Raw genomic sequence first — 23,169 nt, 5'->3', positions numbered from 1 at the left:
TTTGTGGCTGACATGACATTTATCTCCCTATAAACACCTTTTTTCATAAAGTTGGACAAACACACTGGTAAAAACTTCAGGAGGTAGGTTTAGCACATGTATTTGACCTTAACCATCATGGTACAGATGTTATGGTCTATAGGCTATGTGCAAAGATTGATGAACGTGATGCAGAAATCTTATGGGTTTTTGAATTTCGCGTTGCCTCAAAAAATGGGTGTGGCTGCCAGTGGGGCCACAATAAATTTGGGGGTTCTGAGTGCTTTTTACTCATTGTATTGATATCGTACTAAACTGTGATGTCCAAACTGTGGTGTGAAATAAGCTGACTTCTAACTGACCCCTGTTCACTGTTACAGCACTATTGAGTTGCCAGAGTTCTAAAAATATTATTCTGCCTGTAATGCTTTTAAAGAACCCTGGAAAAAAGTGTGCGGGTAAGAATTTAAAAATAAAAGTTTTCAAATTGAAAAATGTTTAGCCACATTCATAAAAGAGAATGGAAAGATATTGCATCTATGATATGGTTGGGTGGTTGTTGTTTTCAGTTCACAGTGATGCTTGGAAGAAATGCTTTAGAAAACAGTATAATGCAAAAATGTCTTGTTTTTAGGCTTGTTTTTCATATTTCTGTGACCCACTAAGCTCTGTTATAGCCCTCCTTTTAGAAACTACCCTTGAGACAAACCTTGTGGAAATAGCAAGCTTACTCTTTTCATCATCATGCGTCATCATCTTGCGGTTTGACACTTGCTTATATAAATGTGCATTTTGTCTCATGTTTTCAGGAATGTTAATGCTTGTTTTGACAAAAGGATGATCTGTTATAGCTATCTCTTATAGCCACAATCTCTCTCTTATCTGTAATAGATATATATCTATTATAGCCATCGCCTCTTTCTTATCTATAATAGATATCTAGCTATCATAGCCATTGTCTCTCTGATATCTTTGAATTTGTCTTTTATTCGCATCTTCTCCTTTCCCTTTTCCTTCAAGGAACCTGGTGTTCACCAAAAAATCCTGAACACAGTGGTTTAGCATTGTTGTCAGGAGTAATTACAGCCTCTAAACAACTGCAAACAATTCACCCTTGACTTTGCCCATTAATTCCTCTGTAGGTATAAGTGTAATTTACGGTGAATTGCATGCGGTGGTCACAGAGGGCTGCCTAGTCGAGCTGTGCCGACTACGGTCACTTCGGAATAGGTGAAGGCTTATCTCTGCGGAGCCCATCAATCAAATAGCAATGACTTTTTTTTTCTTTTTTTGCGTGCACATTTTGTACCCATAATGACCAGCCTTCTCCCACCTCCCCTCTGCCCGCAGGACACAATTACTGCCTCAACACAGAGGACGACCTCTGTCATGTAAATGGATCAGCCACTTCACATTAGGCTGTTTTAAAAAAGCGAGAAAAAGTTCCCCTTGCCCTCACAGGGACATGGTAATGTACCTTTTTTCCGTAGTGCTGGAGAACTTCACGCAAATAAAAGGGGATGAACTCGCACGCACTTCAAAGGGATGGATCTGAAGTGACCTTTTCATGATACGTGTCCATGGGACAGTGTGTAAGCACACACACAAACACAGAGATCAGAAGTGAATCTTTTGCTAATACATATTCATGGCCAGTGCATACACAAAGCTTCACATGGGTGGATAGAGATGATCAGCTTTAATTGAGTTGTTTACCGGAGCATGTAACCTCCAGTATGAATTGGCCTTGATGCACACAACAGGTCAGAATGTGCCTGTGTGTGTGGAATAATAGCCATGGTGGAAGACTTTGAAAGCAAGAAAATTCTGCTTCCAACCTAGCTGATAGTCGGCTGTGCGATGATTATGGAAATCAAACTTTTTTCTGTAATATTGATTATGTTGATATTGTTGTTTGAGGCTGGAAAAAGAAATAAAGCTGTTCTGTTCCTCAATCTGTTACTGAACAGTTGCTACTCCAGTGGCAAGTCTAGCCATTCACTCATAACAGCACAAACCAGTGGAACACTTAAACTGTATGCAATTTTTATAGACTATGTCGTAAGTCTAGCCATTCACTTACAACTGCACAAACCAGTGGGACAGCTTTATGTGATTTTGTAGACTATGGCCCTATTTGGATGGGATTAGTTTTACATGAGGATTGTAATGTCATGTCATGTAATGTAATTATTACAAGAGATTTTGGTCCCAGCTGAATGTGGCATGTCAGCTACCACGCTAGTTAAGTTTAAAAAAAGATAAAAAAGATCTGTAAAAATAACCTCAGGTTAAATAAATCCTGTGTGACGTGGCTAAATGTTACGTCATATTGTGTGAAAAATGTTTTTTTTTGTGGCCTTTCTCAAGTACGGAGACGCTTGAGGAGGCAGTAAGTTTCATTGCATGGCAAAGTTACTCTGGGTCATATAAGTCTGTTGCAAACTTTAGTCAAAAACAAGAAAAACAACCAAAGGACTCCATAGAGGCGCAACACTGCTGGCAACTTTAGGCATGTCATTGTGTAGTGTTGGCAGTAGCCTACATATGTATTGTGAATATATAGCCAGTGGGACTGTACATGATTTTTGTAGACTAGCCGTACACTCACAACCACACAGACCAGTAGAAACGTTGAACTGTACAAGATTTTGGTAGATTGTGTCTCTGCAATTCATATGAGATTGCATCAAATGTTACAATGAATAATAATTAGTAATTAATAAATGTCATGTAAAAATGTATCAGGATCACATTTTTGACCATATTGTCTAGGCTCAGGAGCTGAGCTTTATGGGCGCTGTGTGCCTGGCTTGTGAGGCCACTGTGGATGTTTTTCAGACCATTTTTGCTGGTAGTCTGCACCATCTGGCCTCTAGAGTGGGTTGGGGCCCATTTCACTCCAGCAGACCCAGCCACACCTTCACTCTTCCAAGCCTCTCCGCCTCACCACCTGGGCTCCGCTGGAGCTCCGCTTCTGCTTCTGCTTCTGAGAGCAAAGCCACAAATCTCATTCTGCTTTGCGTTCTCTCAGACATCACACTTCTTTCCCGTCCCACTAAAATTGCGTGTTGACGGTGGGCGTTTGTATATGTGAAACAAATTGCCAAAGCTGTTGCTGTCGCGGTGGTTGCTGCGGCCTCGCAACGTAGACCAGCTGTCTTGCCGCTGTCTGACAGTAGTGGTTGAATTAAAGTTTTTTTTTCCTTTCCATTCATTTGATTGACAGGTCTGTAGCCAAGGGGCTTAGACAAGACTTTTATGACTCGAGGAGATGAAATAGGGTATGTTTACACGTATCATAACATCTTTTAAACGTGTTTGGAAGGAGCACACACTTTGCGTCTCCAACAAAGCGGCAGTTCTCAAATTTGAGTGTGCAGTTTCAATTCCGGAAACACCGGCTACTTGATTTGATGAGAATTGAGTTCGTAATGTTACCTTTGTTCTGGGAAGGAAACATGAAGATCTAATCAAGAAACATCAGAGTGTGTGTGTGTGTGTAAGGTTGTTTCCAGGGAAGATTTTTTCTCTTTCTCTCTCTGAGAGAATGTGAAATAGTCATTATTCTCAAGATGAAACATCTATTACCACAGGAAAGGTCTAACGTGTGATGTTTCTCCACGTTTAACAAGGGCTTTCAAGGTTGGCAAGACATCATTAGTGTGGGGGAGCATGCTTACCTGATAGACTGTCAAAGGACAAGTGAACTCATGAGTCTCATTTCCCCTCCTCTACCTGATGCCCAATTATCTTTTGAGGGGTTTGTACAAAAATAAAATTTGGGTTTTTTTTAAGGTGCTGAAATGCTTAGTGGAGTCTGGTAGATGGATTCACTTTCTTTCCTCCGCTGCCAAGCTTAATTCTGGAGTTCCAGCATTATTATTTCTATTTTTGCCCTCCAAACAGAGGCACACTATTTATCTTGTGGTTTGTAATTTGACACAAAACAATGTTAAATCCAGAGAAATTGTGAACATGAAATATTAAAATCTGCCTGGCTGGGTTTGCAGGGCTCTTGACTCAGCACCAGTTGTCTGTGGGTGATCTGTGGTAATATGTGGGCTAGCTGTGTGGCTGCAGGTTGTACTTTGTCTAAACAGTGCATTTAAAGGGATAATCATCAGGCGTATTATTCATTAATCTGTGGTTCATTTGTCTTGAATGGCATTGTGATAAAGTATGTATGTTGAGGTGATCCCCTATCTCCTCTATTAAAAAGATGGTACAAGTAGGGTTGTTATGATACCAGAACTGAGGTTTTGATATTGATGCCAAGTGTAGCATCACAATGCTGGATACCAACTGATACTATGGAAAAGAAATCCTGATCAGGACACCTAATGTTTGTTTTATTTCACAATTTATTTCACATTATTTTTTAAATTATCGTAAGTGCCAGAAAATACCAACATGCGTGCAATTATGTCTTAACTTCATCTGGCAAAACAGACTGTTGCTGGTTTCAGGTAAAATGGCTTCAGAGAAGAAGCTAAGCTAAGCTAAAGCTAAGTGGTCTCAGATGGAAGTTGGTATGATGAATTTTTGAGGCTGATGCTGATTGTTTTTCAGCTCGACCAGCCGATTGCCAATACTGATTAAGGGCGGGGTTGGATGCCACATTAACCTTTCCAGGCAAACTTGGTAATGCATCATCGTACATGGCTTCTGTGATGCTTCTCAAGATGAAATGTACTTTGCTTTCTGGAATCACTCACATTTAAAAAGCTGTGAGAATCACTGAATTCATGTACAGAACTGCACTGAACACAATCGAAAAGGGCTGCTTATCTAGTGCTAAAAGTAAGGATGCATTAATCCGAAATAGGATCGGATATTGGTCCCGATATTAACACAATTATCTGGATCGGGAATCGGATAATTAGGCTGATCCATGGAACCAATCCTTTCACTTTAATTTGTTGATGTGAGACTCCACTAAATGTGCAGTACAATTACAAATGACAATTTAATTTAATTTATATCTATATTTTAATTTGTTATATTATATAAAGTAATGTTTAAGTCAATCCTGATGCCTTAAGTCTCTCCCACATGGTGAGGTTTCCAGTTTTTAAATTCAGCAATGGTATCAAATCTGTATTGGGTATCGACCGATATGCAAAGTTTATGTATTGGTATTGGAACTGACACATCGGATCGGTGCATCCCTAGCTAAAAGTCCACCACCTTGGACTGTTGCTGCTGTACCACTGGTCATGGTATAAATTAGTACTGAAATGCTCTACTAATGCTATGTGATGTGGTGGGTAAATTATCAGAGGCAAGCAGAAAGCGTATCTCAAGCACTAACTAGCACACTGAGCTTTAAACGAGCACACTGAGCTTTAAACGAGCAAGTGTGTGACCAGCATGACTGGCAAACTAACATCCATTACCTCAGATGTAATGGACTGTTGTTGTGTAATGTAATGGAGATGTTGCTGTGTTGTGGCACTGTTGTAGAAACTACAACGCTGTTGGATGGAGCAAGCAGGTTAAAAGAACTAGTGGAATTAAAGCTGATTGTTGCATCACATTTAAAGCTGAACGTTCTCCGTCAAACATTTCAGTCCCATCGGTGGGACCAGGTACCAACCATGGACTAGCCACAGCAAATCCTGCTGGTGGGACCGTACTTGCTAAAGGGTTAACATAAAGCTATAACTCAGTTTTTGCACCTGAATCTGCTACTGTGCCAGGACCCATCTCAAAATTAGTGGACTATCCCCTCTCCGTCTGTTTTTCTTGTTTTGACCGTTTACCGTGGTAATTTTCCGCTTGGTTATGTGAACAAAAGGACAGGCAAATTCCAGGGACTGTCACCAACAGCACTAAATCATCATGAGGTGTACAAAGTTCATCTAACTGCATAAATGTAACTAGTTTCTCCCTGCCTCTGCATATGGGAGATGGTCTGCAACCCCAGCAGTTACGACTCAATTCGATTCCCTTTTTCTACTATAATATTTGGCATCAGAGCAAGCCAAAAACGTAGGTGCTGCCTCAGTGCACTGTGCACAGGGCTGTGGAAAAGGCCGACGCTCCCCGCTAAAGCCTTAGTAAATCTGGCCCTAATCTTGCCGTGTGCGAGTTTACAGATATTGATGCAGGCCATCAGTGTGTCAGCACTTAGGCCTGTTTCTGTGGAATCCCTGATTATTGAGACGGCAGAAGAAGAGCTCTCTTTGTGCCTGCTTCTTTTCTGCTCCAACGCCTAGCAGCCATAAAAGTCCCTATCAGAGAAGGCATGCAGGGCTTGGGCTCGCTCGGCCTCTGCAACTCGCTCTCTCCGTTCAGCCGTGACACCTCTCTTTCTCTCTCTCTCTCTCTTTCTCTCACTCTCTCTCTCTCTCCCCCCGTCTCCCTCCCTGTCTCTCCAGTTATTTTTGGGTACCGCCCTGAGCTGTACCTTGCTTCAAAGGCGAGCGGAGGTGCTTTGTATTTATTTATTTATTCTTTCTTTTCTCTATTTATTATTCATCCGTTCCCCCTTCAACTCGCACAGACAGCCGAGCTGAGCCGATGTCGTGAAACTGTTAGTAGGAGCTGATTAGGAACAGGGTGGAGCCTTGGCCTTTATGGAACGGAATATCTTACATCCCGATTTAAATCGCCCGTATCAAAGAAAAACATGTTTCACTCGCTGTTATGGAAACAGTTGTACATAAACACTTTACAGTTACAAGTTTCAAAGTGTACCATTCACTCTTCAGTCTGTCTATTTATTCTATTAATGGAAACTGAGCTGCATTGCCAGCCCATTTTGTATCCACTGTTTTTTGTGAGATCACAAAACCCTGCACACTTATCACTGCCTACTCTGTTTATAGCGGTTGAGCCCCGCCCTCCAGTATAGTATAGTAAAGTTATAAGAAGCGTCTTCAGTATAGTAAAGTTATAAGAAGCGTCTTCAGTATAGTATAGTAAAGTTATAAGAAGCGTCTTCAGTATAGTATAGTAAAGTTATAAGAAGCGTTTTCAGTGTAGTATAGTAAAGTTATAAGGAGCATCTCCAGCATATCGTAGGGCAACTAATCAGAACAGAGTTTAGTAACATCTTAGTAGTAGAGTAATAAAGCCTGTTCAACATTAAGGGCCACAGAATTATTGCAAAATGGCTCTGAAAAAATTAATTGTGACTGTTTTTGATCCAAAGACCACCCATATGTTATGTGAATGAAACAAAAAGTCAAACAAAAGCACACTTGAGAGTTAAAATACTTTCATTTAAGACATTCGAAAGCCATGTGCGTAATTTCAGCTCTACAGCATTTGTCTTCGAGAACTAGACCTGTGAAATTTCGGGTTTCGTTGCTAGTAAGGTCTGGATCTCAGTCAGTGTCAGGGTACAAATTAAGCTGTGCCTTTTTGGTACATCCATTTATTTCTGTTGCCTTAAGAGACACATATTTGTTGCCCTTTGAGAGGTGAGATCAAAAGGCCAGTTCCACAGAACACTTCATCAGAAAAGGTCAGCCTATCCCTGTCTCTGTGAGTGACAACAGACCGAGCAGAAAAGTCCTAAGAGAGAACCACAGCACTGTCCATCGCAGACAAAAAAAGATAACTATATTATATGGCATCGGTCATAAGGCAACTGACATAAATTTACATTATTTAAATTTATCATTCATTATTAAGGCTTGTTCCAACAAGCGTCTATAGTCAAAAGGGCCAATCTTGTCAGTTTTGATGTCATTTCACTCCAGAAAGGGTTGATCTGACATCTGATGCTTATTGGAATAAGCCCTGATGAATCTTTGTATGTAGGTTTACTTTACTGGCATAAAAGGCAGCCTTGTAAATACTGCCATTTAATAAAGGGTTTCCTAAATATATATGTGTGTGTGTGTATGCACTATATATCCAAATGTTTGTGGACACCCCTTCTAATAAATGCTTTTATCTACTTTAGATTGCACTCAGTCCTGACACTTGTCTAGTCCCTGTAGAAAAGTACTGCCAGTAGAATATGACTCTCTGGAGCAGATAAAGATAAACCTGATGGCACCATGCCAGGTGGAGCAGTGGAACTGTGTTTTCTGGAATGATGGTGGTGCTCCATCAATACTTTTGGGATGAGTTGGGGAGTTGGGCAATCTTTGATAATGGCCAAATTGTGGTGGCTTGACAGCTGGGTCAGATTATCTCCAAAGCAGCATGTGTTGTGGGGCGTTCCCCTTATGCAGTGCTCAGTTCTTACCAAAAATGATCAGAGGAAGGAAAATCTGTGACCTGGTCACAGAGCGATGTAGTTTCAAGGCTCATTGATGTGATCCATGAAGGCGTCACCTCACAACTTACAGATACCACGTGATTTTTTTTACTTTTCATTTTTGCACTGCAGGCTATTGTACTTTATTAGTAATCAAAAACTACAACCACCAGGTAACCAAACAATCCAAACTTAGGATACCAAAAATGACTTGACTGATCAACATATGCAAAATGTAGTGAATTTGACCTTTGTCTAAACTATGCTTTGAGAGCCACAGCCCAATTCCAGGCTGAGTGTATGTTACCACAACAGGCTATTTTGTTTCAGGTCGAAAAGGAGATGGCCGGCTGTGAGGTGGTGGTGGGGAGGGGGCTTGCGATTGACTAAATTCACACGCACTGAGCATTGTGGGAAGTGGAATTGTCCTTGGGCATTACACAATAACGTCTCCCCAACCCTCAGCTCTCGCCCTGCTTCCTCTCTCTCTTGCTTATGTTCACATACAGAAGGAGAGAGAGAGAAAGGGAGGGAGAACGACGTTCATCATTGGTGCCTTTTTTGCGACTGCAGGGCTAAAACAATATAAATAACGTGGGCCCTGAAGGATTGGTGTGCTCCGCTCTGACAGCGAGATGGAGTATTGATTCTTGGCACGGTGCTAAAATTGCCTGCCTCCCAGCCTCTAGACACACATGTTGGCAGGTCTCAGAGAGTGTGAGGCATGCCCTAAAACAGGAGAACGTTATCAGTGACAACATTCTCTGTGGTTCTGCATCACATGTTTGGCCCAAGAAATGGCAAGATAAGACACAGTTCATTTCTTTTGTTTCCAATCAGCAAACCGAATATCTGTATATATTTTCGAATAACGACTTCTAACCATCATATTATGTCCACCCCTGAACTCTTACTCAACCCTGATTCGTAAACAAAGACTTATGCTGTTTGGCTAGCCGGTTCTCAATTGGAAAAGACATCCTACTCTGTCAGGACCATTTTTGCATGATTAAAAAACATCTAAGACAACCTTGCATTACCTTGCTGGCCCATTAATAATGCACTGGAGAGTGATGGGAGTTGGTCCATGACAGCAGCAGCAAATCATGCCACTTCAATCTTGAATTCATAATCAGCCTGTCCCTTTCCTTTCCATCAGCAGTGCAGGTGCATTCCAGTACCCTTCCAGTGACAAGGTGTGAGGCTTCGCTTTGCCCGGCCCTTTCCCCAAATCTGCAGCCATTTGCAAAGGCTTTCAAGTTTCTGGAGAGGTCACAAGGCCTTGCTGATGCGTGTTTTTTTTTATTTTTTTTTAAAGGTAAGTCAGCTCAGAGGAACGAAGACTAAGAGATAAAAGGAATTCAGTGGGTTCATGGTAATAGACTTTCAGTTCTGCCAAGTGAGAATATGCCCCTGAGGTAATGGTTAAACTGCATTCTGAGTAATTATATATCTCGGTCTGATATAGTCGCTGGGAAGTTCTTACTAGGATCATGAATTCCGCAGTATTCCCAGACGCAAAGTACAAATCAAGCCTCATTCTTCGCTTAACATTAATCAGCTTCGGCAGTTTGAAGTCACACTATGCATTTGGTTCGCTCATGTCACTGTTGGTATAAATCTATGCTGCAATATGAAGCTGTTGTATCTGGTACAGTGTGAACCGGGACATCCTTATGCAACGTTTCAGTGGCAGATAAACAAATCACCGGGGCATATTTCAGGCAGGTAGCATGTGATATATCGGCCAGGCTGAGCTAGTGGGGTAGGGGCTAAAACTCTGTCCTTTAATCAGGATCATTTGAAACCTGCTTTTGACAGTATCGGCACGCTGGTCTTTGATGATAAGCGCCGTCATGTTCGTGCAAAAACGGGAGAGGAGGAGGAGGAGGAGGAGGAGGGAAAAAAAACATCAAATGGCTTTTAGGCGAGGCGTTTGTCTTCTCAAGAACACCACAGCCCAGTTGCATGACCTCAAGTGGCACTCTTAAGTGACAGGCCACTCCACTCCCTCAAGCGACAAGTGTGGAACCACATCACTTTAAATCCACACTCACATTGCTTTAGGATTTAGGACTCTTTCATATCCTCCCCAAGTGACAGTTTTGGCTCTGAAAAGGGCAGGACAAGTGACAGAGACTCAGAAGCTGCCTTTTGTGGCACTGGCATTGTCGAAGGATTGCCTACTCTATAGCGTCAGCATCTATTGGAGTATTGGTGCACCTGAGAAAGGAAAGTGGTGCGAGTGAGGATGGCCTGAGCTAATTTATCGTGTACACAGCACAGGTCAGTAGAGTGAATTTTTCCTAACATGCGTCTGAGTCCCCAGGCAGAATCTTCCACTTTTTTTCCACTGTTTATTTTTCTCATTCCACAGGCCTCCTCACTGCGCTCAATCTGGAATTCCAATAGGATCTGACAAAGATGAACCTCTCAGAAAAAGAAAAAAAAATCGGTTAACATGGTAATCACAATCTGAGTGGGTTTGGAGAGAGCATTGACGCAGTATTGACACAGATCGTTGTTTGGAAGCATCGTTGACTGATGTCTCACCACAAAGCTCAAAAGGAAGCCCAAGGGGTGTCCTAACACAAGGCTGCCAGGGATAGGTCAGTTTATCGACTATTTCAGACTGATACGCGAGTCTTAGGATTACGGCGAAGCCCAGCTTGTGACATTCTCTGCTGGGTCTCAAAGACTGTTTTTAATGAATGGGATTCTCTTGTCAGACAGAATCCTTTATTATTTCCTCATACGGATTGGTGATTGAACATGACTGGCGTTTGTAAAGATTACTCAAGCTTTAGAGCAAAGGGCATCTTTGATGTGCATAGATTACAGTAGCTCTGACGGCTTGGAGATTTCACAAGGACAAAAATGAGCACGCATGAAGCAAACCCTTTTTTTCAAGGGGGAAGGATAAATATTTCATATTTGGCAGAGCTCTTCGTCTGCGTGGAGGGTTAGTGGACTTCACACGCTCTTTTGTTTGGGAGCTATTGGAGCTCAACGATGTGGCGAAGCGTCTCATCATAGATAATATGATGGCCCGATGAGAGGCCTCACACTAATATTTGATTTCTTGTAGCTTCAGAGCAGCTCTACAAAGGTGAAAGCCTAAGCACATGCTTACATCAGTAAATTAGCCTTATATACAGCTTTGCTCTTTCTCCATGTTGCGATGAAGTCTTTCAACGGTACGGTGTGGTCTTGATTCAGCCTCCAAATACACCAAGGTACAGCTTTTTATGAATAACAGCAAAGCCGTTGTAGACTTTTCCACGTCTCCTGCTATGATTTACCAAACAGAAAGTCTGTTGGCACCGTCTGTTGTCCAGGACAACAAGCATATGTTGAAAATCATTAAAATATCTCGTTTATTGACTTTGGCCTATTTGAAAGTGCACTTGTTTTCCGTTTCCTGCTTAGAGGTCTGGCAAGGCACTTGCTGACGATAAGGCAAGCCATGCATCAGAGAGATTTATTAAATCCATCTTGCTCTGAAAGAGAATGAACAAAGCGCATTCTGTTTGCTAGTACTGCTCATACAGGCAAGATGAATGATGCTTTAAGCGCCCTTTCCCAGGTAAGAGGCAGATAGGAGCTTATACAGTACAAGGCATTGTAATCAAAACTATCTGACTGCTATCTTCGACGGAGTACCCAAGCCAACCTGGTGCATTGGGATATAGATGTTGGACAGAGGACATCAGTCATATCTCAGGTCGTATACACCCAAAAGGCTTAGCTATACCGGTTATTTAAAGGTTCTAGCCGAGAGCATGGAGTTGGAAGGTTGTAGCAGAACTCTTCGGCTCTAACCTAAGTGCGCCGGGTAGACGGATCCCTCTGATCTATTGTTCGAGGTGGCTGGTATTCCCTCGGTGACAGCTTCCATTTGAAACCTATCTGCACCGGTGCTGTAGCATCAAACAATGGGGCAATTTGTTTTACCTTATCTCGCAAATGAGCGACGCGCCCACGAGTGACAGCATCTTTATGCTGCGCTGTAGCGTCTCAGCAAAGCGGAACTTTAATATACAAGGCTAATTGATGGCAATTGTAAGTAGGTGCATACCACAGCGATATTGGAGAGGCTCTAAAAATTGTCACAGGAGAGTGCTTGGGTAGAGATGATGATACGGTGCGAAATAATGGCCGGCTCCGGGCTTGTGTGTTCAAGAAGTTGGTGGAAATTGAAAACTGCTGAGGCATTTCAACATGAAGTTGAAATTATATGGATTCTTCCACTGTTTAGTGGATGCGGCATATTTTGACAGTATGTTAAAGCACTTTGGGATATTTCCAGTTTAGGTTTGTAACCTTTGTACCCTTATACCCTTATCAACCATACTGCTTGGTGAGCGCTGTCCAGTAAAGCAGTCAGTTGTTGATAAACCCAAAAAGTGGTTTGATACCTCATTTGATATCTGACCTGCTGGTAGCCATTTAAAACATAAAAACCTGTATGTGGGGCCTTACTGTAGTTTATCCCACTTAAACAGCCTGGCATAAGTTATTAGTTTCCATAGCAGACGCTACTTTAATACATCTAGTATCTGCCATTTTAATCCTAATCCAGTTCCTATTCTTGGTTTTAGTCCTCAAAGCACAGTTAGCGGACATTATTGCCTAGCCCGCAGCAGTGCAGATGTGCTCAGAAGGTAAATAAAAGAGTTTAGAGTCTGCAGTGTAGAGCTATTTTACAGTGGAACATGAAAACAAACCATAATATTTGAACCTTTATGAGACTTAAGTTTACCAGCGGGAGAACTGCACACCTTTCTTTTTTATTTTTAAACCAGCACTGAAGAACCTTTTCATAACCGAGTGGAAAAGGCTAAATTACGCACAGAAACCCAAATCCCAGCACATTAACCCACTACAAACAGTATCAGTAGTCAATGATCAACAACAGATATCAGTCCAGAGTGTGTATCACTACATACACACACAGGAATCAGGAACCAATTTGTAGTCCATGTTTTTTAATGCACTTTGTGGTAAAGGCAGAGTGAGTGCATGTTGTTACAATGTCAAAGTAAACTAAAGCCTCACCCTCTCACTCCTCCCAGCCCCCTTTATCAGAGTGAGTGGGCAGAGGACACATCAGCTAGCATACTGATGAGCAGCGGATCAGACACACTCCCTATAAGAGCGCTCTCTTGGACGTATGCTTGTCATACAGGCCTTGCATGCTAGCGTCGAGTGTGAAGTGGCCCAAGCAGATAAACTGTGGCTGTCTGGATTGTGGCCTTTCTTTGATTGTGCTCAGAAGAGCCCAGCGGCGGAGGAGGGGTCAGGTCTCAGGGTCAGCCCTGATGGGGCTTGTTAACTTGGCCTAGAGGGCAGCTGTCATGGACCAGTGTGCATGCGCGCCCATCCGCTTCAGCGCAAAAAGATAACGGGCCATTGTTTAGAGGACTGAGGATGCAGGAATAGGAGAGCAATGGAGCTCGCTGCTATAGAAGCTGTGATCTTTCTGTTCTTTGTGTTATCCATTAGGACACTGACTGCTAAGCCCTTACAGTTACTAGGCCTCGCATGGAAGACTTTCTGCTTCTTAAGTATTTCATTTCTGAAACATAAAACATTATTAGGCATGATCAGTGTAAATTAGACTTGCATAATACATTGTTTGTTACTGGCCTCAATGTTGATAATTAGAAGCAGTTTAGATCCAACAGTTTAGATGGCTGATTTTAGATACTGATAGGTCTGAATGCTTTACATAAATTTAGGCAAACTTGGTAGTGCAGCATTGTGCAGGATATTTGTAATGGCTTACAAAATTAAATGTGCATTACTGTTTTAGTATGTGCCGCATTTAAAACACTCTGTGACAGTCTGTGAATTCTCATGCAGAACTGCACTGTGGAGCTCAGAATGTTGTTAGCAGTTCTGCTGTGTTCTGAAACCCACTGTACTGGGCTTGAGAGGGGTATCCATTATGTTTTTGCTTCCACCATGGAGCACGTTAGTTTAACACATTCTACAATAACGTGTAAAACTAACATGCCTCATGGTGGAAGCAAAGTAAGTTATTTTACACATTCCACAAAAATGTGAGTTTGTCCGATACGGTAAAACTGCCAGATAGGCTTTGCATACTGGATTTTATGGGTCCTGTGACTGAGGGTTGTGCCTGGCACAATGCTGCAACTCGCAAATTCTGGATCACATATGATCTGACCAGCTCTCAGGATTCACAAATATAAGCTGATCGCATATTTGGGCTGAAATCGACCAATATGGTACATAGCGGATCAATCCTTGCATCTGTAGTTGGGAGTTTAAAAATAAGTTATTATGCTGTGCATGAATAAATATTGTTCATGCACAGCAAATTTGCCAGTTTTAAATCAACACTGTTAGTGTTAAATTAACGCTTACACAGCAAACAGGTTCTTCAAATGAGATTGAGAAGGACCACCTTAGGTTCCATAAAGACAGTAACAATCTTTTTAGATTTTTAATGCGCCTTCTGTGTATGTACAGGTTATTTACCCTTTTCAGTGTTCTTCACACGCACACACATCGCTTTCACAGATATATTCTTGATGATAGATTCTTCATGGAACCCAAATTGGACCCTTTAAGCTTGTGTGTCACACAGGCTTAGGCATACATCAGACATAATAGAGATCCTCACAATGAAAACAGCACAGCATCATTAAGACAAATTATGAATATTCAGTAATGAGAAACTAAAAAATGCAGAGGTTATGAAGGAGGCCACAGATGTCAGCCTCAATAAAATCTGCTTCAGACTCTGGAGGAAACAAGTGTACGGAAAGGATGAGTAAATACGGTAAGAAGAACAAACAGACAAACAAACAGACCAAAAAACCCATAAAGCTTCTGAAACTCACAAGAGTATTTGTGACCGGAACAGTCACTGAATAGCCATATGCAAATTCCCAAATTGAGATCTTATGCCATTTACACAGTGAAATGATAAACAAATAAACATTTTATCCAAATGTTAGTTAAAGGGGAGTGAATTAGTCAATGCTCAAGAGGAAAGGGAGTCTAATTAGTCAAATGTTACATTAAAATTAGTAGGGTTGAAATACAAGTGTTTTGGATGTAAACTTTAGGGCTGTTTTTAAATTTGTCCTTTCAGTGTTGCACATCGAATTCATTCCAAACTACCACTGAGATTAGACGACAGAAGTGTGTTTTCATTGCGATAACCCCAGCGTGCTCATAACAAGCTACTTATCTGATTCATAAGGTAATATTTATTAGTTTTTATTTACTGTGTTTAAACTTTACAACAGACTAGACTCAGGTGTAATTAAGGTTCGCTACAGCAAGTGGGAATATACACTGCTTGATGTAATTATTATCCGTGCCTTGAATACTTATAGTTCATGGTTATTTTCTTTTTTTTTTAATGTGTTTTTAATTGTACAATTATCTTCTCACGCCGATTATTATCAGGCAGCTCATTTCCAAGAGGCGGAAGCGAGAAAATCTACAGCTCAAGCTCTGACGCAGCTAGTCCACTTCTTAAGCCTGGTCAGCCTTTTGATTCTGGGGCTGTGTGGAACTGAATGCAAATGAACTCTTGCCGCAGCTAAAATATGCATGACCCCCCTCTTCATCCCCCAAGAAACAGCAGCCAAGTGCTGAAAAACAATAAAACAGCTCCGAACCTGCGAGCTGGCGTTTTTGCTGTCTTGTTTTTTTTTTTTTTTTTGGTTTTTCCTTTCGTTTTTTTTTTCCAAGGGACGTTTTGTCACAGACATGGCAACAACAAAAAGCCATCAACTAAATGAGATAGTGTTTACAGGGTTTACTGGGATGAGAAACAGCTACAGTAATGTCTCCCGTTCAGTGGACTATAAGTGCTCCTCAGCAATAGACAGAGCAGCGTTAATGGATAGAAAAGATTAATGTTCGCGCCATAATTACAACTGTTTCGGCCTGTAATTGTGAAGGCTTCATAGGCCCCGACAGAAGTGCTAACAAAAGCAGCCTATTGTTCTTGCCTCTTCAACAGAAATCCTTCTCCGCCGTAATGATAAAGGAATCTCATTTTCCAACGCCCATTATTCCTGAATATATTTTGAGCAGTAATAATCCGCTTGGTTGTAAATAATCAGAAATAAATAAATAACACTGATGTTGTTGATATTATTCCGCATGTTGACCCAGCTCTCCAAAAATAAAAAGAGACCGAGTGTTGGGTCAACTTGTGCATTCCTGAGTGAAGGAAGTGCCGCCTAGACGCCTGGCTCCAAAGCAGAACTGGGAAAATATTAGCCTTTCTTAAAGGTGCCATGTAATGTATTACGAGTAGTTTAAGAAGTTCTGTGATATATAAATATTAAATATGTGACTTGTCGGGCGGAAAATGGCTTGTTTTACAGCCCTGTTTTGGTGATGCTGGAGCATTAGTTTGCATGAAGATACAACAGTTTGAGGTTCACGGTATGTCTGTTCCATGTTCCAATGTACTCTTATTTTTCAACTATTCCAAGGTAAATGCAGTTTGACATTCAAGGACACCTTTAAAAATGTATGGCTGGCACTAGTTAAATAATCTGCCAGTTATTATTGATTAATCAAAAAGTAAAAAAAAAATGCTTAACCTAACTGAGTAAAACATTCCATAAGTACATAAATAAAAAATAAATAGAATTCTTTTTAATTAAAAGCATATATAAAAACACTACAAGTCAAAGAATGCTTACAAAGGGGCATAACATTCTGACAGTGACAGCTTTAATTTGCAAAGAAAAGTTTAAATTCTTCTGTGTTTTTTGAAACAAAGTTTTGCTTCTCATACAAATTCTTTTTTTTTCCCTTTACAACAACCATCTGTGCTAAAACCAGACTTTTATCCCCTCCCTAAAACCAAAGGTGGCGGGGTTGAGAGAGAAGAGAAGCGCATCAGTCCATTACAACATAGGAGCATCTTTAAAGACAAATGGCTCCTCGACAGTAGCTGGACACTCTAAATGAGATACAAAGTCTCCCCGGTGCTTATGGACTCCTTATGTAAGTGTCCTCTCTCCCGGCAAGCTCCACTTGAACGGTGCACATGTTCAAATCACTCACCCACTTACCTCCCGACCAATCTCAGAGATTGTATTATGGTGACTTTTACAAACACAGGCTGTGGATCAGAGGAGACATGTACATTCATCAGCGCGAGCCCTCGAGTGACGTCACACAAGGAGCTCATTTTTAGCCCGTGCAGTTTTCTCGCCCAAGTACAGGAGCACACGCGGGCCGCAATTACTCGTCCTCAGGGAAGCACGCTCTGAATAGCTCATCAATACTTGTTACTCTGCTACGACACCAAGGCTAGATTTATTTATTCCCTCCGTATTCTCACGAGATGCGCACTTTCAACGAAACCATTGTGGGGAAGCGCAGGATAATTAAAAGTGCTTGCAAGGTTTATCTTCACGGTTTGGAGAGAACGGGGGCCCTTCATTTCCCCTGATGGCCTTGTGTTTATGAAGGCAACTGAGAATGTTAGAAGCGTTTAGGGGGTGTAGATAAAGAGATGCATAGCATACACAGGCAGCCATTATACTGATCGCCAAAAAAAAAGAAGTTTTAATAATATTACTGGTCAAATTGTTTCGTGGTTTCAGCAGAGGAAAGCAGTATGGTGGTAATTTGTAAGAATATATGCTTTGGTCTAGGAGGGCTTTGTTTCTAGATATGATCTAGATCTAAATATGTCATCGATGGCTGTTCCTATCAGAGAGAATGCAGCTGAGAAATGCAGTCTACATTCTCACATTTTCAGAGGTATACGCAGAGTAACATTTGTGCTTGTATCCCCTGACATCATTGGTAAACGTGGAATATTTATTTTTTTTATTCAGCTTCCCAATTTTTTATATAGCCAATTACCCAACCCACTAGCACATGCCTGTGCTGGCCAGCATCACACTGAAGTAATGTGGTCAGAGACAGAGAGAGAGCTATCTACCCACATGAAGAGAGCAAGGCCAGTTGTGGTCTCTTAGGTTCCGGCTACTGATGGCCAGCAGCATTACCCGGGATTTGAATGACCAGATTCTCGGGTCATAGTGGCAGCACCTTAGCTTAGTTACAGCAGAAGACAGCAGGATGGGCTTTACAATACCTGGTGAGGTACAGTGATAAACACACACTAAAGACTTCCAATATTACTAATCTCATCAGTTTTAGAAAGCTCATAATTCCAGTTTTCTGCTGGTACTCCACAAGTTTGATTTGTCTCACACTTGGTCACTTCATGTGTCTTGAGTATCAGGGTTATATCTGGATAAGGCCAAGACACATTTAAACCAGTTACAAATCCCATCACTCAAACAACTTCAGGAGGAGGTCTGAGACGCATTTGAGCCCGTGATAGCAGTGTAAACACATTCGTCTCTCCAAGACACATCAGACAACTCCTCCCCTCCCAATGCAGTCGAATGAAAACCCCTCCCAATGCAATCGAAATGCCGGTAATGATTGCTGTGCAACGAGCTAATTAGCATATTCTATCCCCACATCACATTTCATTCTGACTAACTGGACATGCATTTGACTACCGAGTGTAAATGCATGTGACTAGCAATTGATCAGGATACAGTCCAGATACTAGTCACATGAAGTGACCATGTGTAAACAGGGTCTAAGAGAGTAAGAGTAAGAAGCCCATTGAATAGCCAATATTACTAGTCAATAGTATTCAGATTGCACTTCATGTTGGTTAGAAAGGTCAGATAAATGTACAGCAGGCTTTTTTTTAGCTGCCTGTTTGAGGGTGTAAATGAACGCGGCAATTGGTAGGCCGCAGCCTTGGTAGACCGTTTCATTTTGCATAATGTAATACAAACGAGGAGCCTTCATAGAACAGTGCATCAGAGCCTAGCTTTTTGAATGCAGCACTTTGGTCCTGCCCCACTAGTTCAAGTCTCAGAACTTTCATGGCCGAAAGGTGCAAAACAGCAGAGAACAGTCATCCCAGTGCATCCTGGGATATCCTCTTTCTGTCACAGCATGCAAATCACTTTGGAGTGCAGCGCCAAGCCGTGTGTGTCAGGCCAGAGGGTCACACAGGAGATGCCCCAGCTCCACTGAACATGTGTCTGCTTCCGAGCTAAATTTCCAAGAGGGCTCCAGGGTCAGCGTTCTGAAAGCTACGGATGGCCAGCTTCAAGAAGTGTGCTCATCATAGCTGTCATGAACTGGAAGGCAAAGGAACTCTTCCTCATGTGTGAGATTTAAACCTGATACCTGTAGCGCAAGCTATTCATATTACTGGATTATAATTACTGTATTAGTACATTGATGCTAACGCTGAGTATGCAAACTCAACACACCGAATCTGTCTGATGTCATTTTCTCAGGTAAATTTGCACAATACTTGTCATAGAATGCAGTGTAAGCTGTTCTCGTATACTGTCAGTTAGATGAGCACTACTGAGGTGAAATAACTGGCTTATAGTGGGTGAATGTGCTGTAATTTGGGTTCTAAATGTGCTCTTCAGTGCTGGTAGAATTTTACCAGCAGTGCAGCCCGCTGGTAAAACAGAGCATTTCAGTGATAGCTTCACTATAAAATAGCTCCATACTGCAGACTCTCAACTCTTTTATTTACCTTCTGAGAACGTCCGCATTGCAGCAGCCAGCTGGGCTATAGTGTCCGTAAATGGCGCCTGGAGGACACTAGGTGGTGCTCTGTGGTTAAAACAAAGACCCAAAACTGGATTGTAATTAAAAAAGCAGATACCCAATCCAATAAAACATGCCTAGCTTACATTAGCTTACATTAACCAATTTAAATGGTGGGAATATGCCAGCAGGCACAGACTTCCATTCTTCACTCCACTCACTGCCATATAGCTACTGATAATACAGTTTTAATATGTTGTCACTGCCAGGAAGCAGCCTTATGTGGACAAAATGTGAATCTTGCACTTGTTCTTTGTGTTGTGTCAACTTTTTATGATGAATGGACCAATAGAAATGCTCCAAAATGAGTGTTCCAGTGCTTCAGAAGGTTTTTCTTTTGAATATACAAGTTTTTAAAATGATTAGGAAGTAATAGGCTTGAGAATTTAAAGGGTTAATTCTGCTGCCTTGAGATTTTCTTGCATTTGCAGGTTTCAGTGCTTACAAAAACATTCCAGTGTGGGAAGTTTTACAGCTGTGATTAAAACTTAATGGCAGTCTACTCAATAATGTTACTTTACCTAAATCTAACCAATCAGCCAATCAAATCACTGCAGTTTGTTTGAAATGTTTCAGGTATCAATCTGCATTGGGTCTCACCTGCTTCTTTTAAGCAGTGTAAAGATACAAGACAAGAGCTTGTGAGAGGTAGAGGGAAGTGAAGTGAGTTGAGTGCATTTGTGTGCTGCCTGTACCGAGTACTGGCAGGGTGCGTGAAATGCTGAGCGAACTGAAATGAGGTAATCAGTTTGTGTTGCATTTAATCTGATCTCCCTGCTCCTGCGCTATCGATTTGAGTTTTTGAATCCTGATTTCTGAAGAGTGGAAGGATAATTTAAAGGTCATTTCACCCACCACAAGCAACTCGAGGAAACACATAAATTAGCTATATCAATATATACCAGGCCTGAAACTTCTTGGATTAATGCAGTGTTTAGAACTTCACGCCTGCAATTACAGGCCTGCATGAATTTAGAAAATGACGAAGAACAAAAATCAAAAGTCTGTTTATCTTTCTCTAGCGCTTTACTCTAGCTTTAATGTATCCGACTTCTGAACGAACATGAAAGCTTTCCACTCTCTAAAACAAACTCTTGTTACCATAAATCGTTTGTAATGTATGGTATAGTTATTGGACCACCTTCACAAATGCAATGCAGGTTCTAATTAAAATTCAGCGGAGAGCGCAGCAACATGTACTTTGACTGACAATTCTTTGCCTTGTCATTTCAGCTGGATGTGAAGGAGCGATGGGTCAGCTTGTTTGCTTGCCTACACTTTATGTACAGAGAAAGCCAGATTGATGAGAAACCAAAAAGAAAAAAGAATGAAAAATAGACAGAGAAAAAAAAGTAGTGGAGACAGATAAGAGAAGGGTTGCTGGGGCGGCCCTGAACAGAAGGAGTGAGGGCTGGGCCAATATAAAACCTCATTACTGTAGTGTCATGGAAAATGTGTGCACTTTACGCTCCATCTAGCAGCAGTTTTGCTGGATAAGCACTGTTCTTGTTTGGCACTTTTTTAAGGCCCTGTTTCATTAGTGGGAGGGCCCTTAACAGAAGCACATTCTTTTAGAACAGGTGACACCTGCTGCCACCACCTCTATTTCTGAGGCTTTTAGAAGTGTACAAGTTTGCCTCTGAGGTTACCCTTATGGCAAGTTGTCGCCATTAACACCTTGTGTTATGTATATATATATATATATATATATATATATATATATATATATATATATATATATATATATATATCCAGCATATATGTGTGTATGTGTAAATATAATAAATACCGATATATATATATATATATATATATATATAATATAAACATGGAAAAAATTGGTATTTATTATATTTACACACACACACATATATATATATATATACAATGCAATAATGACTGCAACACTATTAAGAATTCTATATATATAAAATTCTGTGACTCAAAAAAGTATGCAAGTATGACTAAAAATTAAGAAACAAAATAGTGACAATGGTCTTGATATATTGTTAAAAACACAGATACAATATTGTATGCTATGCTCTGCAACGAAATGTGATGTATTGCAACATGGCTCCTGTAAGCCGTCACAGTGCCGTAAAAGGAAAATCAGAGTGTTTCATTGTAAGGCCAAACAACAGGGTTGTAAATGAGCGTAATAAGTTAATAAGTGCATTCTATGGTACCTTTATTCTATGGTACCTTTATATAGTCTTTTATTTAGAAAACAACAAACAAACAAGAATTGCTTCCTTGACATTGGCTCTTTAAATAGTTATTTATTAATTGTCTTTTGAGCTCATTACCTCCCCCCTTGTTTGTTTAGCCCACAAAATCCCCTTTAATGAACCTAGATTGCTTATTCCACAGTTTTGGATTTTCTTTTACTTTCCATGGAGAGCAACTGCACTGTGAAAGGTGGCTCTAATCCTCTCCTCTTTTTGAAAAATGGAAGACTTTATTAAAAGCTAACAAAGCTCATAAATGCATTCCACTGCCGATGTGGCAAAGTAGAGGAATGGTGACTATACCTCGAGGTGTGACATTATCATGTTTTGGAAGACTTTGAGGGAAAATAATGCACAGGAATCGGCAGTGACCATTCCTGAATATCAAACGCTGTTCTGCTTCACGGCGCAAGCACAAATACGCAAATAAAACAACCAGGCAAGGCATGAAAACACATGCTGTTGTATAAAATTTGCACCAAATAAAAACTGCAGACACAGACAATGCGATTAAAAAAAAAAAGGTCAGCGGAATAAACATTGGCAGTAATAATTACAAAGGCGAATGAAAACTAGCCAGCACCCAGATAATTAGACAAACAAACAAAGTCTCTCCTGAGTCACTACTTTAACACAGTACACCAGTAAACAGGCTGGATGTTTGTGGAAGCAAGTGCGCTGCTCCGGGTTGGGTTTTGTTGCAGACGTACTCCTTCCCTTTGTCTGGATATCCACAGGCTGCCAAGCTGCTATTCTGTGCCCAGATTGAAGGTATAAAATGAGACTCATGCCTGCCTGAGGCCCTGAAAAGCCCCCTGCTGAGTTTGGCAACTGGCACTTGGAAATGATCGAATTTAAGATGGTGTTGCACCTTGACAAGGCACTCTAAGGAACACTGACTTTATTTGAATCTTCGACAGAGATCTTGACTAAATAATTGGAGAAAATACACTTACACTTACACTAGTTCTATGCTGTTTGTTAATACTAAAACATTTACATATGCACTGGTGTCATTTATTAGAAAAATAGAAGGAGAAACAATGCTTACTAATACTTAATTAATAC

At 41.0% G+C, this 23,169-nt stretch overlaps 1 protein-coding gene across 8 annotated transcripts in view; it reads left to right on the top strand.

Moving 5' to 3' along the window:
• The window catches only part of LOC140543323 (calmodulin-binding transcription activator 1-like), a 363,513-nt gene that overhangs the window by 58,518 nt on the left and 281,826 nt on the right, over window positions 1-23,169 (top strand). The gene's annotated exons all lie outside the window — the stretch shown is intronic.

This window comes from Salminus brasiliensis, chromosome 21 (assembly GCF_030463535.1).
Source record: "Salminus brasiliensis chromosome 21, fSalBra1.hap2, whole genome shotgun sequence".
NCBI lineage: Eukaryota > Metazoa > Chordata > Actinopteri > Characiformes > Bryconidae > Salminus > Salminus brasiliensis.
The sequence above is the reverse complement of the archived record's forward strand: the minus strand, read 5'-3'. Positions and strand labels throughout refer to the sequence as shown.